The sequence below is a fragment of the Microcaecilia unicolor genome, chromosome 2 (assembly GCF_901765095.1).
Source record: "Microcaecilia unicolor chromosome 2, aMicUni1.1, whole genome shotgun sequence".
Taxonomy (NCBI): domain Eukaryota; kingdom Metazoa; phylum Chordata; class Amphibia; order Gymnophiona; family Siphonopidae; genus Microcaecilia; species Microcaecilia unicolor.
Window position 1 is genome coordinate 491,388,641 of NC_044032.1, and position 17,326 is coordinate 491,405,966.

At 45.7% G+C, this 17,326-nt stretch overlaps 1 pseudogene; it reads left to right on the plus strand.

Annotated features, from left to right (window-relative positions):
- Nucleotides 1-12,092: 12,092 nt before the first annotated feature.
- LOC115462155 lies at nucleotides 12,093-16,091 on the plus strand (annotated as a pseudogene).
- Nucleotides 16,092-17,326: the final 1,235 nt, after the last annotated feature.

Below are 17,326 nucleotides of genomic sequence, written 5' to 3' on the forward strand. Positions count from 1 at the left end.
TTAATGCTGCATTTCAGCTTGTTTTATATTTATTGTGACCTCTTGTCAGGCAGGTTTTGTGTCTTTTCAGACCACAGAAAGGGGTACCCTTGTGAAAAAACTAAGGAGAACCAACTGAATAATTTGTTGCTCAGTCATCAGACTTGTGCGGCTTGTTTTTTTTTTTATTTCTAGTTCACAGGGATTTCTGCATACTGCTGATCATGTACCAACTTTGGAAGAAATGGTGGTTTTTCCTGCTTGCTCAGAGAAAATATGAAGGAATCTGTGAATGAGGGTCTTAAGAATGAAATAGCCAGAACAGTGGAGATATGTGACCTTGTGAATTAATTTCTGAATGTTTTTTTCCTTTTCAGACTGCAAGTTACTAATTTAGGATTTTTATTTTTTATGGAATTAGGGTTTCATGCATACATGCCATCCAGATAATTTATATAAAGAAATATTTTCTGTCTTTTAATTTTATTTGATTGCGCTCCAAAGAGCTTCTCTTACCAGCTGCAGAGGTAAAAGATTCTCTAAAAGAGCATTTAAGAGCATTAAAAAAATGTACCTTTTTTTATTTCTGGAATGGCTATGCTATGCTTTTATTCATTTGTGCACATATGAGCTCACAGAAACTGTTTTGGTATCCACTTGGATACCACACACAATTTTATTGTGTATAATACTGTGTTTACTTGCAGATTAAGTCCACTCCTGAATCCAACAAGACAGATTCGACATATGGCCTCTCCAACTTTGTCTTTGTCTGTGTTTTTGTGGGACCCATCAGATACAGTACATTCAGTATAAGTGACCATTTCTGATTTTTTTAATTTTGTGGATAGTACAATCAGTATGTAGAAGTAGTTTTTCTCCTGAATACATATTGGTTAGGTGTGAAATTTAACAAAAGTGTTCTCTTCTGAATGCCATACTCTTCTGAATGCCATACTAAACACATTAACTATTTGTGTTCTGCCACTAATCAACAGTTTTAGTGAACACAGGCAGGCTGTAAAGTTTCCTTTCCCGCCCTCTGCACTGTAAGGGTCTCTTCCTCTCTGAAGTATACCTATATCTGATACTACCTTTTCCCTGGATAGTATCTTTGCCCCATTTTTTTTCTGTCTCCCAGAATACTGATGTTATTTCTCAATAATGCCCAGAACCAGAATTACCATTGGTGCCAATTTGTCCCTACCAACTTGCGGATCGGGCCTACCTGAGAAATCACTGATCCCGCCTATGAACTAGCCTTGATCTAAGAGTCCACTGAAAGTCTGCAAGTCCACACCTTCTGTTGTCCAGAAGCAGAACTCTGATGCTTGCTACCACCTTTCCACGCTGCACTGCCTGCACCAGACTGATCTTACGCTTTGAACATTTATACACTACTGCTGCAGAATGTTATTTGCTTTTTGTGGACTTAATGGACTCATTCAAATGACCACTGCCTTTTTCCTTCTCAGTACTATTTTGCCTGATTTTGTATCTCTTAAGCTACAGTATTTTGTGAATCAGTTGAAGTTTTATTTTCTGGTAGCTGCATTCCATTTTCATGCCTCTTTTGCCCTGTGTTTCATTTATTTCTGTGTGGACCTCCCTTGCACAGCCCTCATGCTACATTTACATTTCTGGACACTCACTGGTTTTACATTTTGGTTTTCTGGGAAAGTTATGTTTGCCTGCAAATTACTGAATTACCTCTAAAGGTGGGAAACAAAATGCAAATTATCCTCTACCCCTGCCAGGTATTTACCTTTCACTTTTGCTATATCTTTCCTTTGCCCTTTGCTGCCCTACCTTTTGGAATAAAATAACCTGTAGATCCCATGCCTAGCCAGTCCTGCACATCTCTCTGATTGTGTGGGCTGTGCACTCTTTGTGCCTAGTTCTAACTTGGCCATCCCCCCTGTCTCCTAGTCCATCTCTGATAATTTAACTTGTTTTTCCCTACTTACACTCTGTCATGTCATAGTGGTTCTGTATATGAACATGTTCAGTTCTGATCTTTCCTTTAATTTGTTCTCTTTTGCTTCTTTTCCTTTTCTGCTTACCAACAATGGCTCAGGCCCGGCTCTGGGCAATACTGATACTTCTGTCTGTATGATACACCTTCTTCCTAATGGTGCATGGCAGTCTCAGTCATCTCTTAATTACTCTGCTTTCTTTTCCAGTTACCTAGGCCCCCTCACTGCCTGCTTGGCAGCCTCTAATATGCACTACGTCCGCACTGGTAATCCTGGCCTTTCTATGGTCAAATAATTGGAGGCCTGCTCTATACCTCCTCCAACAATCCTTACACTTTTTGTAGATTCTGGAATGAATGCACATCTGTTGCATTGTCTATGTAGCTAGAGCACATGCTAGGTTATGAACCCCAGATAGGTGGTAGAGAGGTTGGGAGGCGGGGCTAGTGTTGGGCAGACTTCTACAGTCTGTGCCCTGAAAGTGGCAAATACAAATCAAGGTCAGGTATGCACACAGAGTAACACATAGCAGGTCTTTCTATGCCATCATCTACTATGTTCCTATATTTTTAGTGGAACACTAATTAGGTTTGTGGTTCTTGGGCTCACCAGGCCTTGCCTCCTAATGGAAAGATACAATTACAAAGGTCTATTAAGTTGGGATACTTTCACTTCATAGTTCTCTCCTTTAGGTTCCAATATAAGATCTCTTTTATTGGACTGTTATGTTTTATTGTTATATTGATCCTATCTTGTTGTTTGCTTGGTTGCATCTCCCCCTGTTAACGCAAATTATGCACTCCACCTAAAATCCTTTTTATGTCAGCAAATACTTTGAACACATAACTATGCCCCACGAAGTTCTTACACTGCTACTCCCTCTGCAGACCCTGACACATTGGTTACCTCTGCATGTGTTTAATTTCTCCTCCTGGTTACTAGACACAGGTATGCATACTTTTTTAGCAGTGGCGTAGCCAGACAGCCAATTTTGGGTGGGCCTGAGCCTAAAGTGGGTGGGCACAAAATTATCTCTGCTCCGCCATACCTTCACCTCAAAATATAAATACTTTAGCTAATGAGGATCCTCAAGCTCTGTTAGCTGAAGACTTTCTCCAAAGGCAATTAATACCAATCAGTCCAGCACTTTTCTCCCTTCCCCACCTCCAGTCTACGGTCTGGCACCTCTCCCTAGCTCCACCCCATTGACAATTAATACCTTTAATTAAATTTAGATATTAGATATGTATCATATGTTAAAGAATTTTAGATATTAGATATGTATCATATGTCAAAGAATAAAGTGGTTGCTCAAAGCATCAATCAGAGCGACAATCGCTCAACTGCAAAACACTACACAAATTTGTGCAAAAACACACTCAGAACCTTACTGTACCATAAATATTACACTGGGCAGACCCTAATACACCAATATACCGATACGAACAATGCAGACCGTCAACAATATGAAACAAGGGATCATATCACAATTCTCATGTAGAGCCACAAAACACCTTTTTAGGGTGGATAGTGTTCACAATGAGCTCCTTTTATTAACGACCATATATAGATCCTTCAAGAGGTAGTGTGTCATGATTTAGGCTCTACACCCTTTCTGATGTTTTGGTGCCACCTCAGTAAGGCCAATACACAAATTCTCCACTGCAAAACACTATACACAAACTTGTGCAAAAACACACTTATAACCTTACCAAACCATAACAGCACTAATTCCAAGGACAGGACGAGCTACAATCTTATGCGTGGAAAGGCAGCACTATAATTACACCGGGCTCTAAAACACCAGTACACAACCTAGTGAAACAAAAAAAAAACCAAAACAAAAAAGGCTGCAAATACTACACGCTAGCAGAATACTGCACCTTGATCACACATGAAAAACACATGACACAACAGATATGAAGACAAATTTATGAACTGGAAAGTTACCTCAAGAAGTCAGACTCAGCATGCAGCAATACTAGAAAAACTGAAACTTACATGCAAAATATCACAGATGCACATTTCCAAAAGCTGACATATTCCAATTAATAAATGTTTTCTACCTTTGTTGTCTGATCATTTAGTTTTTCTTTTCGCGTTGGTCCCAGTGTCTTCTGTTTTATGCAGTGTCTTCTTTCTATTTGATATTTTTTCACTCACCATGTCCACCATCCTCCTGTGTCCTTATGTTTTCTCCCCCTGCCCTCCCCTCCCCTCATCTCATCCATGTCCAGCAATTTCCTCTCTCCCCTCCATCCATCCATCCATCCATGTCCTGATGTCCAGCAATTTCCTCTGTCCCCTTCCCTCCAGCAATCTGTTCTCTCCCCCCCCCGCCCTCCTCTCCATGTCCAGCGAGTCTCCCTGCCCTCCCTCAGTTTCCCAAAAGCCCTCCGAGTCCTCTCCGTTCCCCCTCCCCTCCCACCCATGGCCAGCGAGACTCCCTGCCCTCCCTCAGCTCCCCAAAAGCCCTCCGAGTCCTCTCCGTTCCCCCCTCCCTTCCCACCCATGGCCAGCGAGTCTCCCTGCCCTCCCTCAGCTCCCCAAAAGCTCTCCGAGTCCTCTCCGTTCCCCCCCCCACCCATGGCTAGCGAGTCTCCCTGCCCTCCCTCAGTTCCCCAAAAGCCCTCCAAGTCCTCTCCGTTCCCCCTCCCCTCCTACCCATGGCCAGCGAGTCTCCCTGCCCTCCCTCAGCTCCCAAAAGCCCTCCGAGTCCTCTCCGTTCCCCCCTCCCTTCCCACCCATGGCCAGCGAGTCTCCCTGCCCTCCCTCAGCTCCCCAAAAGCCCTCCGAGTCCTCTCCGTTCCCCCCTCCCCTCCCACCCATGGCCAGCGAGTCTCCCTGCCCTCCCTCAGCTCCCCAAAAGCCCTCCGAGTCCTCTCCGTTCCCCCCCACCACCCATGGCCAGCGAGTCTCCCTGCCCTCCCTCAGCTCCCCAAAAGCCCTCCGAGTCTTCTCCGTTTCCCCCTCCCCTCCCACCCATGGCCAGCGAGTCTCCCTGCCCTCCCTCAGCTCCCCAAAAGCCCTCCGAGTCCTCTCCGTTCCCCCTCTCCCCTCCCACCCATGGCCAGCGAGTCTCCCTGCCCTCCCTCAGCTCCCTAAAAGCCCTCCGAGTCCTCTCCGTCCCCCCGCCTCCCGCGCACACGAGTTTGTTGAACCTGTCCTTTTTCTTTCAGTAGCAGCGAGCGACGTGAAGGCACTGCAACGCTCGCCAGCTTCAAGTTCTCCCTTTCCTGTTCACACAGTGTTCGTCCCGCCTTCGCGGAAACAGGAAATACGTCATCGTAAAGGCGGGACGGACACTGCGTGAAGAGGAAGGGAGAACTTGAAGCTGGCGAGCGTTGCAGTGCCTTCACGTCGCTCGCTGCTACTGAAACAAAAAGGCCAGGTTCAACATTTGCGTGGGGGGGGGGGGGCGGACGGAATGGAGGAGGAGCAGAGGAGGGCTGACGGTCGGGCCAGGGAGGGAAGGAGGAATGCCACGCGGAGCGACTCAGGGTGCACCATTCCTGGGTGGGCCTTGGGCTTAAGTGGGTGGGCCTTGGCCCACCCGTGCCTACGCCCCTGTTTTTTTAGTATCATTCTCTCTCTCTTCTCCTCTCCAACCCTATTTGCCCCTTTTGTTAACTTGTAGCAAAGGGAAGAACTCTGCACCCTTTCTTGTCTCCTCTGGCTGAACACTGAAGACCAGAACAGTCTTCTTTTTTTTCCAGAGGGGGGGGGGAAGATGTTGGTGGAGGTGTACATTGTACTTATGAAGGCCTGAACCAAGCAGTTTCAGTGCTGCTAAGTATCTAAGAATTAATGTACAGACGATGAGAAGTGGAAATTTCTCATTTTTTCTGTAAATTACAATGATATTAAGCAGGCCAGGTACCCCCACCTCTTTCCCCCACCTTCCTCTGACCAAGCAAGTGAAAGACAATGAGCTCCTGCCATTTGTTGTCCATTTGCTGTTTACATGAGTGTGTTTATTAGCCTTTGAGAGACTTTTAGGATGCAGATCAAAGGAAGTTCCAGGTGAAGGGGGCAGGGCTGACAGAGGAGAGAAAGACAGGACAGGATAAGAAAATATTATTGCAGGTAACACCTTATTTCCTTCTTTGCCTAGAACAATTCAAACACTATCTCCCTGATCCCTGGAGTCAATAGCAATAGTTCTATTGACAAGAGAAACCTAACACCTCTATAGCAACTGGAAGCAGTAGTTAACTTTTGTCTCCTCTTTTAGAATAGGGGAAATACTAATTCAAGGTTTGAGAAATGTATGTATAGATGAATAGAAGAGGTCCAAAACATTTGGACAACAGACCAAATGCATCTTCAAAAGGAAATATAAACAGATGCTGTGTATTTTATTGATACTAGAGATCCTGACTGACTGTAAGGTGCTAACTAAGGGGGTGTGACAACCCCTCCCCCTTGTGCTCCCTTTTTGTCTTGTAAGGGAAAAGAAACCCTATATAATATTCCTCTGCCAGATAGGAGGTTGGGCAGTGTACATCTCTTTTGACTCCCAAGCCAGGGAGTTTGAAAGAATGTCCTGCTCCCACTTTCTATTGTAATTTCCATTTCTATATATGTTCTCATTTCTGTCATATTCTAGACTATTTCTATGACTATTTCTTATTATTTATCCTAAATCTTTGGATAAAGAATAAACTTGTGTTTTCTCCCAACAGAAGCTTCTCTTGGTTTTTTTCTCTTTTTGTTTTTATTTGTTGTAGTGCATAATGGTCCATAATCCAGCTGTCTGGTTTCTAAAAAGATAACAGTTGAGAGGGTTTGTTTGCATAGTACTGCTGGCCTGATTGGACTCCGCTGGCGGCAGGAACAGGCGCAAACAATGTGTACAGTACTTTTAGAAAAAATATTTGTTTAACAATTAAAAATCATTATGTTTATATTATTTTTATGTTTTTTGTCAACAATTTAGACTCCTGAGGCAGGCCTGTGGCCAAAACACTGTACTGTGTCGAGTCTACAAATAAAGTTGTTTCTTTTATCATCATAGTCCCGTTTCCCTGGAGTCATTGGTCCATTTCCCACTTGTTATCAGACAATCCACCATGGGCCACAACCAGGCAGTGGCTCCTCTCAGACGGAGCTATACTATTATCTGTTACGGATAGGCTTTGTATGAACCAAACTCTACTAAGTACATAAGTAATGCCACACTGGGACAGACCAAGGGTCCATCAAGCCCAGCATCCTATTTCCAACAGTGGCCAATCCAAGTCACAAATACCTGGCAAGATCCCGAAAAAGTTCAATACATTTTATGCTGCTTATCCCAGAAATAAGCAGTGGATTTTTCCAAAGTTAATTTAATAATGGTCTATGGACTTTTCCTTTAGGAAGCCATCCAGACTTTAAAAAAAAAACCACTAACTACCTTTACCACATCCTTTGGCAACGAATTCCAGAGTTTAATTACATTTTGAGTGAAGAAATTTTTTCTCCGATTTCGTATTAAATTTACTACTTTCTAGCTTCATCGCATGCACCCTAGTCCTAGTATTTTTGGAAAGATTAAACAAATAATTCACTTCTACCCGTTCCACTCCACTCATTATTCTGTATACCTCTATCATATCTCCCCTCAGACATCTTTTCTCCAAGCTGAGGAGCACTAGACACTTCAACCTTTCCTCATAGGGAAGTTGTCCCATCCCCTTTATCATTTTCGTCGCCCTTCTCTGTACCTTTTCTAATTGCACTATATTTTTTTTGAGACGCGGTGACCAGAATTGAACACAATATTTGAGGTTTGGTCGAACCATGGACCAATACAAAGGCATTATAATGTTCTCACTTTTGTTTTCCATTCCTTTCCTAATAATACCTAACATTCTATTTGCTTTCTTAGCCGCCGCAGCACACTGAGCAGAGGGTTTCAACGTATCACCAACAACAACACAGAGATCCCTTTCTAGGTCGGTGACTCCTAATGTGGAACCTTGCATTATGTAGCTATAGTTCGGGTTCCTCTTCCCCACATGCATCACTTTGCACTTGCTCACATTAAACGTCATCTGACATTTAGACACCCAGTCTGGTAAGGTCCTCTTATAATTTTTCACAATCTTCTCGCGATTTAACAACTTTGAATAACTTTCTGTCGTTGGCAAATTTAATTACCTCAGTAGTTATTCCCATCTCTAGATCATTTATAAATATGTTAAAAAGCAGCGGTCCCAGCACAGACCCCTGGGGAACCCCACTGTCTACCCTTCTCCATTGAGAATACTGACCATTTAACCATACTCTCTGTTTTCTATCCTTTAACAAGTTTTTAATCCACAATAGGACACAACCTCCTATCCCATGACCCTCCAATTTCTTCTGGAGTCTTTCATGAGGTACTTTATCAAACACCTTTTTTTTTGTTTTGTTTTGTTATTGTATGTTTGAATTCTGTGTTACAGTTGATGTTATTACTTGATGTTATTGCTTGACAAATTGTTTATCTTTTTCTAAAACCAATAAAATTCTCAAACATAAAAAAAAACAAACACCCTTTGAAAATCCAAATACACAATATCAACCGACTCACCTTTATCCACATGTTTTTGTTCACTCCTTCAAAGAAGGTAACAGTTGCACTTCATATACAGGCGGCGGCCAACTATTTACAAAGGTGTTCTCTTCCAGCAGCATAAGAAAATGTGTTTGGCCGGCTCCGAGACGGAGTTGTGGGGTCAGGGTGCACCTCCAGGCAGTGGCGTACCTAGGGTAGCTGACACCCGGGGCTGGTCATTTTTTAACATCCCCCTCCAAAATCCAGTACTAGGCATACCAAGAATAGAAAACACTCAGGACCTATAGAGCAATTCTACCATACCATAAGCAGTTATTTCTACAAGTCACACAAGGAAAAGGAAAGCATCTTAAACACTACAGTGAGCACTAGAACATCAATTCACCCATTGTAAAACAAAACCAGACAGAATAGTACAGATCGTCGATCCTGCACAGTCAATGTCAACTGAAAGCCATGTCTTTTTCACAAACACAGGTACACCCTAATCCACTATAGAATAAGTAATCATAAACTTTCTATGTAGACAAAAATTAAACTGAACCCCTAAGATACCAGACTCTGCATACAATGCAACACCACAGAAACAGAAAATGTCCCCTAGTACTGTGCAAAATATAAAGACAGCAGATATAAATTTGAAAAAACTAACAAGTACCAATCACCACTTTACAAATTAACAAATAGAAATAAAAAATATAGAAAATAAAATAATACCATTTTATTGGACTAATACATTTAGCTTTCAGAGGCCAAAACCTCCTTCCTCAGGTCAATACAGTATAGTTCTGTTACAGTATCCTATCCTGACCTGAGGAAGGGGGTTTTGTTCTCTGAAAGTTAGTCAAAATGTATTAAAATTAGTCCAATAAAAAGATTACCTTATTTCCATGTTCTATTATAAACATTTATTAACACAGCTACAATACTACTTTATCCTAAAGCAAAAAAGTAAAAATATATATTTTATTTACAGTTTGTCGTCACTGGTTTCTGCTTTCCTCATCTTCTTTTCACTGTCTTCCTTCCATCCAGCATCTGCCCTCTCTGCCGTCCCCTCCATCCAATGTCTGCCCTCTCTCCCTGCCTCTTCCATCCACTGTCTGCCCTCTCTCTCCCTTCCATCCAAATCTGCCCTCTATCTCTGCCCCTTCCATCCATCTGCCCGTCTGCCCTCTCTCTCTCCCCTTTCCATCCACTGTCTGCCTTTTCTATCCCTTCCATCCAGTCTGCCCTTTCTCTCTGCCCCTTCAATCCACCATTTGCCCTCCCTCTCCCATCCATCCAGGGTCTGCCCTCCCTCTCGCTCCCCTTCCATCCAGGATCTGTCCCCACTCTCTCTCTGCCCCCTCTTTTCGGCCCCCAGTTCCAGCCCAATTATCCCACCTGCCCCTAGTTCCAGCCCCAGCCCACATCTCCCCCCCTTTTCAAACCCACTATCCCACCCAGTGGCGTATCTGCTATGGGGCCACAGGGGCCTGGCCCCCGCAGATTTGCCCCTGGACCCCCTTACCAATGACACTCTCAACCCCCCTCCTCCTGCCGTCACTCCGCTGTTGCACCTCACCTCCCTTTGCTGGCGGGGGACCCCAACCCCCGCCAGCCGAAGTCTCCGTCCTTCCTTCCTTCGTTTGAGATTGGTGGTTTCTGACGTCCTGCACGCACGTACAGCATGCAGGACGTCAGAAACCACCAAACCCAAACGAAGGAAGGATGGAGACTTCAGTTGGCGGGGGTTGGGGTCCCCCGCCAGCAAAGGGAAGTGAGGCATGACGGCAGAGTGACGGAAGGAAGGACGGACACTTCGGCTGGCGGGCCAGCCCCCGCCAGCAAAGGGAGGTGAGGCGCGACGGCGGGAGGAGGGGGTTTTAAAGTAGTCGGGCGGGGGGGAATGGTGGCGTCTTCGTCTTCAGCGGGGGGGGGGGGGGTCAGTGCCGCCGGGGGGGGGGGGCTAAAATGTGCCCCCTCTCGGCTCTGGCCCCCCTACCGTTGAAGTTCAGATACGCCCCTGATCCCACCAGTCCCTAGTTTCAGCCCCAGCCCTTTTCTCCCACCAGTCCTGAGCTTCAGCCCCCAGCCACTTCTCCCTGTCCCCTCTTCAGCCCCCTGTCCCCAGTTTCAACCCCAGCCCTTTTCTCTCACTAGTCCCGAGCTTCAGTACCAGCCACTTCTCCCTGTCCCCTTTTCAGCCCCCAATCCCCACAGTTTCAGCCCCCAGTTCCAATACTAGCCCCCTTATCCCACCTACCCTCCCTTTTCAGCCCCCAATTCCAGTCCCCTTCATCCACATGCCTTGCATTAGGGCCCCCCTTTTCAGCCCCAGACCCTGTCCCCTTCTCAGACCCCAGTTCCAGCTCCAGGCCCCTTCTCCCATCTGAGCCCCCCAGACTGGGGGCGTAGCTGCTATGGGGCCACGGGGGCCTGGGCCCCCGTAAAATTTGGCCCTGGAACCCCCTACCGACGCCCCTCTCAACCACCCCGCCGTCTGTATCTTTGCTGGCGGGGGACCCCAACCCCCGCCAGCCGAAGTCTTCTTCCTGCGTTTGGTTTCTTCCGAGTCTGACGTCCTGCTGCATGTGATCTGCAGGGCTTCGTTCTGGTTCTGTGAGTCTGACGTCCTGCACATTGTACGTGCAGCAGGATCAGACTCAGAAGAAACCAAACGCAGGAAGACGACTTCGGCTGGCGGGGGGTTGGGTCCCCCGCCAGCAAAGGTACAGACGGCGACAGGTAGCAGGTGGGTCGAGAGGGGGGGGTCAAACTTGTTGGAGGTGGTGCTGGTGGCGGTGGGTATCGGCAATGGTGGTGGTGGGGGGGGGGGCTAAAATGTGCCCCCTCACCTCGGCTCTGGGCCCCCCTACCGCTGAAGTCCAGATACGCCCCGTCCCCTTTGCCCATTTGAGCCCCCCCAAGACCCAGTCCCCTTTGCCCGTCTGACCCCCCCCCCCCCCTCCGGAGACCCAGTCCCCTTTCCCCATCTGAACCTCTCCCCTCCCCAACCCAGTTCCCCCCTGCCCTGCCTACCAGAAAAATCTGTGAAGCGCCTCGCGTCTGCTCTGCTGGAAAAGAAGCAAATCACGTCGGCCCTTTCCCTTCACTATGTCCCACCCTTTGAAGTAACTTCCTATTTCCGCGAGGGCGGGACATAGTGAAGGGAAAGGGCCGACGCGATTTGCTTTTTTTCCAGCAAAGCAGACGCTAGGGGCTTCAAAGATTTTTTAAAGGCTGGGCGTCGGCCGAGTGGTAGAGAAGGGTCGTCTGTCGACGGAGCTGGTGGGGACTGCGACGTCAACGGAGCACCCCCGAACTGCCGACATCAGGGGCCACCGCCAGGCCTGAAGGTGAGGGGGAACCTTCTGGGAAGCGCCGTCGTCGTCGGGGTTCTGAGGCAGCCGCTAGGCGCGCGCTGTGCGCATCGGCTCCTCTCCCCCCGCCCCCACCACCAGCACGAGAGAGAGCTCGACCGCCGCCTGCACCGCATCCCGACTCCGACTCTTCTGATTTGGGAAACCAGCACGCTCTGCTTTTCTTTTCTGAGACTGACAGTTCTCTTCCGCCACCAACAGCACCGGCCCCCCCTCCCTGGATATAAAATGCCTGCTGCCCCGCATGCCAGGACTGCTGCGGTTCTGCACGTGCTGCTGGGCTCCGCCTTCGCCTTGGTTTTACCGCCGTCTCCTTTAGGCTGTTCTGGTACCGATCAGCTGGTGAAGTGCAGCCACCGGGGACTGAGCCGCGTCCCCGTCGATCTCCCCTTCGGGGCAGTGTCCATTAATCTGAGCCACAACAAGTTGACAGAGGTTGATCCTGCTGCCTTTGAGGGGCTACCTAACCTAAGAGAAGTAACATTCAGTTACAATGAGCTGACAGCCATTCCATCCCTGGGATCTGAATCTTCACACGTTGTCGCTCTCTTTCTCCATCATAATAAGATCCGCAGTGTGGAACCAAGCCAGCTTGAGCCCTACATTTCCTTGAAGACACTGGACCTGAGTTCCAATGAGATTACAGCAATGCCAAACGGCAGTTTTCCATTTGGACTTCACATAAAGGAGCTTCATCTTGGAAGCAACAGAATCACCACCTTGGAGGCGGGTGCTTTTAACAACCTGAATCAGTCCCTGCTTATCCTTCGATTAAACAGAAATAAAATCTCCCAGCTTTCTGCAAAGACGTTCAAGCTACCCAATCTAATACAACTGGAGCTGAATTGGAATCAAATTCGCCTGATTGAAGGGCTCACGTTTCTAGGATTGGGAAAATTGGAAGTTCTTAAACTGCAACACAACAGCATCTACAAACTGTCAGGCGGGGCCTTCAGGGGCCTTGGTAAAATGCAATCCTTGCATCTAGAGTATAACAACTTGACAGAGGTTGATCCTGCTGCCTTTGAGGGGCTACCTAACCTAAGAGAAGTAACATTCGGTTACAATGAGCTGACAGCCATTCCATCCCTGGGATCTGAATCTTCACACGTTGTCACCCTCTTTCTCCATCATAATAAGATCCGCAGTGTGGAACCAAGCCAGCTTGAGACCTACATTTCCTTGGAGACACTGGACCTGAGTTCCAATGAGATTACAGCAATCCCAAATGGCTGTTTTCCATTTGGACTTCACATAAAGGAGCTTTATCTTGGAAGCAACAGAATCACCACCTTGGAGGCGGGTGCTTTTAACAACCTGAATCAGTCCCTGCTTATCCTTCGATTAAACAGAAATAAAATCTCCCAGCTTTCTGCAAAGACGTTCAAGCTACCCAATCTAATACAACTGGAGCTGAATTGGAATCAAATTCGCCTGATTGAAGGGCTCACGTTTCTAGGATTGGGAAAATTGGAAGTTCTGAAACTGCAACACAACAGCATCTACAAACTGACAGTCGGGGCCTTCATGGGCCTTAGTAAAATTCAGGCCTTGCATCTACAGTATAACAACTTGACCGAGGTGGACAAAGGATCACTTTTTGGCCTTTCATCTCTCCTTCGTTTTCACCTTGGTTACAACTCCATAACTCGCATCAACCCAGATGGCTGGCGGTTCTGTGACAAACTGAATGAATTAATATTGTCCTATAATAACTTCACAAGACTGAATGCAGGAGGCTTGGCATCCCTGGGTGGATTAAATATTCTGCGCCTTAGTCATAACTCTATCAGCCATATTGCAGAGGGAGCTTTCAAGGGACTGAAGAACCTGCACATTCTGGAACTAGATCATAACGAGATCTCGGGCACAATAGAAGACACCAGTGCAGCCTTTAGGGGCCTAGACAGTCTGACCAAGCTCACTCTATTTGGAAACAAGATAAAATCAGTGGCCAAGAAAGCATTCTCAGGCTTGGAGGCCCTGGAGCACCTGAACCTTGGGGAGAATGCAATACGGTCTGTGCAATTTGATACCTTTGCACCAATGAAGAATCTGAAGGAGCTCCATATTAGCAGCAACAGCTTTCTGTGTGATTGTATGCTGATGTGGCTACCTGAGTGGCTAACTACGAGAGGGCTGGAAACATCTGTTGTAGCCACCTGTGCCCATCCAGAGTCCTTGAAGAACAAAAGCATTTTCTCAGTACCACCAGAAAAGTTTGTGTGTGACGACATTCCCAAGCCTCAAATTATTATCCAGCCAGAGACGACTGTGGGTGTCTTGGATGAAGATATCAGCTTTACTTGTTCTGCAGTGAGCAGCAGTAGCTCCCCAATGACTTTCACCTGGAAAAAAAATAATGAAGTCCTGCACAACCCTGAAATTGAGAACTTTGCTCACGTGCGGGCAAAGGATGGTGATGTGACAGCATATACCACCATTCTGCACCTACGGCATGTGACATTCGCACACGAGGGGCGTTATCAGTGTATCATATCCAACCATTTTGGCGCCACATACTCCAGCAAGGCTCGACTGACTGTTAATATATTACCATCTTTCACCAAAACTCCTCATGACATCAGTGTTCGAACGGGTACAGTTGCACGGCTGGAATGTGCTGCTAGAGGATATCCTACTCCAGAAATTTCCTGGCAGAAAGACGGAGGAACAGTTTTCCCTGCTGCTCGAGAGCGCCGTATGCATGTCATGCCAGATGACAATGTGCTTTTCATCATGGAAGTAAAGCTTCAGGACATGGGAGTTTATAGCTGCACTGCTGAGAACTCTGCTGGCTCTGTCTCAGCCAATGCCTCATTGAATGTACTAGAAACTCCGTCTTTGATATATCCACTGGAGGATCAGCTTGTGATTGCTGGTGCCACTGTAGCCCTACAGTGCAAAGCCACTGGAATCCCACCTCCTCGCATCACTTGGCTGAAGGGCGATGAGCCTCTGATAGTAACAAAGAGGCACCGTTTCACCGCGGGCAACCAGCTGCTTGTTATCAGAAATGTGGTGCCAGAAGATGCTGGGAAATATACTTGTGAGATGTCCAACACACTAGGAACAGAGCGTGCACACAGTCAGTTGATCGTCTCACCAGTCTTGGGTTATGTAGCAGAAAAGGCCAAAACGGACAGCACCATGACTGTGGCAGTTGTAGTGGTGTGTAGCATTGTCCTCACCTCTGTGGTCTGGGTGTGCATAATCTATCAGACTCGAAAGAAGAATGAAGAATATAGTATAACCAATACAGATGAGACCATAGAGCCTCCAGATGTGCCAAATTACCTGTGTTCCCAAGGTGCACTTTTTAAGAGACGGAAAGTTGTTAGAGCTGACATTACTATTCGCCAACAGCCTAATGGACATACAGAAAGCAATGATGAGACCATAGAGCCTCCAGATGTGCCAAATTACCTGTGTTCCCAAGGTAATGACAGCACAGCTATGGGGCAGGAACACCATCTCCAGACATTCAAACCCATGGAGAGCTTTTATCAGAACACATTAAACAGCGATGTCAGCAGAGAGGGTGCAACCATTTTAAAGTCTCAGCTGTGCAACGAGGATGTCTGCAGTAATGGAACAGATTCCTCTGGTTCTGTGCATCCCAACAACCATGACAGAATGCGAGCGCTGTCCCCGCTACAGGCGCAAGCACTGCGTTCAGACAGAAGAAGTTCGTCATCACTGCCTTTAATCACATCTTCAGAATTCAAAGAGATCTTTCGATTTTCATCTTCAGAAGGTTCAGTTCAGCAGCCAGCCATGTCTCTTGAAATTTCAAACACCCTACTGGATCCTATGAGAAAGATTATATATAAACAGACTTCCATTTTATAGTGGATATTTGCCAAGGTCACATGACTGAGCTTATGTTGCTGGAAGGTTCCAACACATGAGAGTACTGTGTGCAAAGAAGGGGTATTTTGTTTTGTTTGGGGTTTTTTTTGCATTGAACATCTAAGCTATTTCTACCTCAGCTGTTGAGATGGCAGCCTCCAGAAGGACAGCAGAATCCGAGGCACAAAAACAAGCTTGTGTGGGTGGGGAAGAATCTTGCTCGAGTGTTCCAGAAATGTATATAGGTTTAAAACTTCCATAAGAAGTGTTTAGCAGTTTAACAGTTGGCTTGTATGTGAAGCAGACAAATGCAAAAACTATTGTGTAAAGAAAACAAACTACATTTGATAAGTTGTACATAAGAGTTTTCATACGTTGTACGTAAGGGTTTTCATATATATTTAAAAAAAAAAGAGAGCCCATGAATAACTGAGTGACAGTTTTCAGTTCTTGATATATTGTTTTCAATCTCAGGGAGCTGTTTTCTCTGCAGATTTTTGAGAAGAATACACAGATGCCTTACTGCATGAGTGAAACTCAAAAAAGAATTGTTGATTTTCATTTAAAATTTTGAATAGGCATGGAGCTAAAAATCCACTTAAAGGGTAAGCCCAACTTTCCCTTTAAGGCTTTTGCACTTAAAGGTTTAAACTGAAACATTTATTTTATGGACATGCCTTTTTGATAGCCAAGTGATCAAAGTACTGGCACCCTTATAGGAGAACTTTTACCTTGGTCTCGGAGGGATTCTATGTTTTCCTTGTAACCCAGTTTCCTAAGATTTTTCTTTGCTGGAGATGGATCGTACACTCACATAACTTGAATTTCAAATGTAGACCAAACTGGAGGGTTGAGGAGGATAGTCAGGCATGTCACAGTGGCAACACATTTGATTCAGTGGAAGCGAAAACCTTCAAGCACACATTAATACCCACTGAGGCAAAACTAGATCTGTTAGCTGGGTCTGATATTAAAACGGGTCAAAGAAACATGCCTATAAATTTAAATTCATGTCTTCATAGGAAACAAAAAGAAATGTTGAAATGGCTTGAAATATGTTGTCATGTTCTTGGTTTTTAGAGCACTTTATTAACGAAGAGCTGCTTGAGTGGTGTTGGTACCTGTGGATGAGAGATTTTTTTTTCATGTTGTAATTACTGCTTCTGCAAACACAAGTTGTATTAATGTATGGTTTGTCAATCTGAAGACATAATTGAGTATTTTTTTTGTCTCTCAAAAAATGAGAAAACATGAAGCATATTAGCCCTCCCTGTGCATTAGTTTGATTAGAAAAAGCTGGCACTTTTGCCATGGGTAGTTAAATCTCTGGTGAGCTGCCAGCATTTGGATGGTTACTTGATCCTGACTAAGAAATATGACTGGGAAACATTTATTTTTTTCCCTTTCAAGAAAACAATTTGTGCTTCCTTGGAACTTTGAAGGTATAAACATTATGGCAAAGGACACTAAGAAATGCATGTCGGCCTCTGCACTTGGGCAAATGTGAAAGCATATAGGTTGTAGGTATATATGACATCTAGTTCTAGTAGCTGTCTAGATTAATAAAGATTGGTGGTATGAGATGGAAGTATATGGTTGTCTGTCATCTA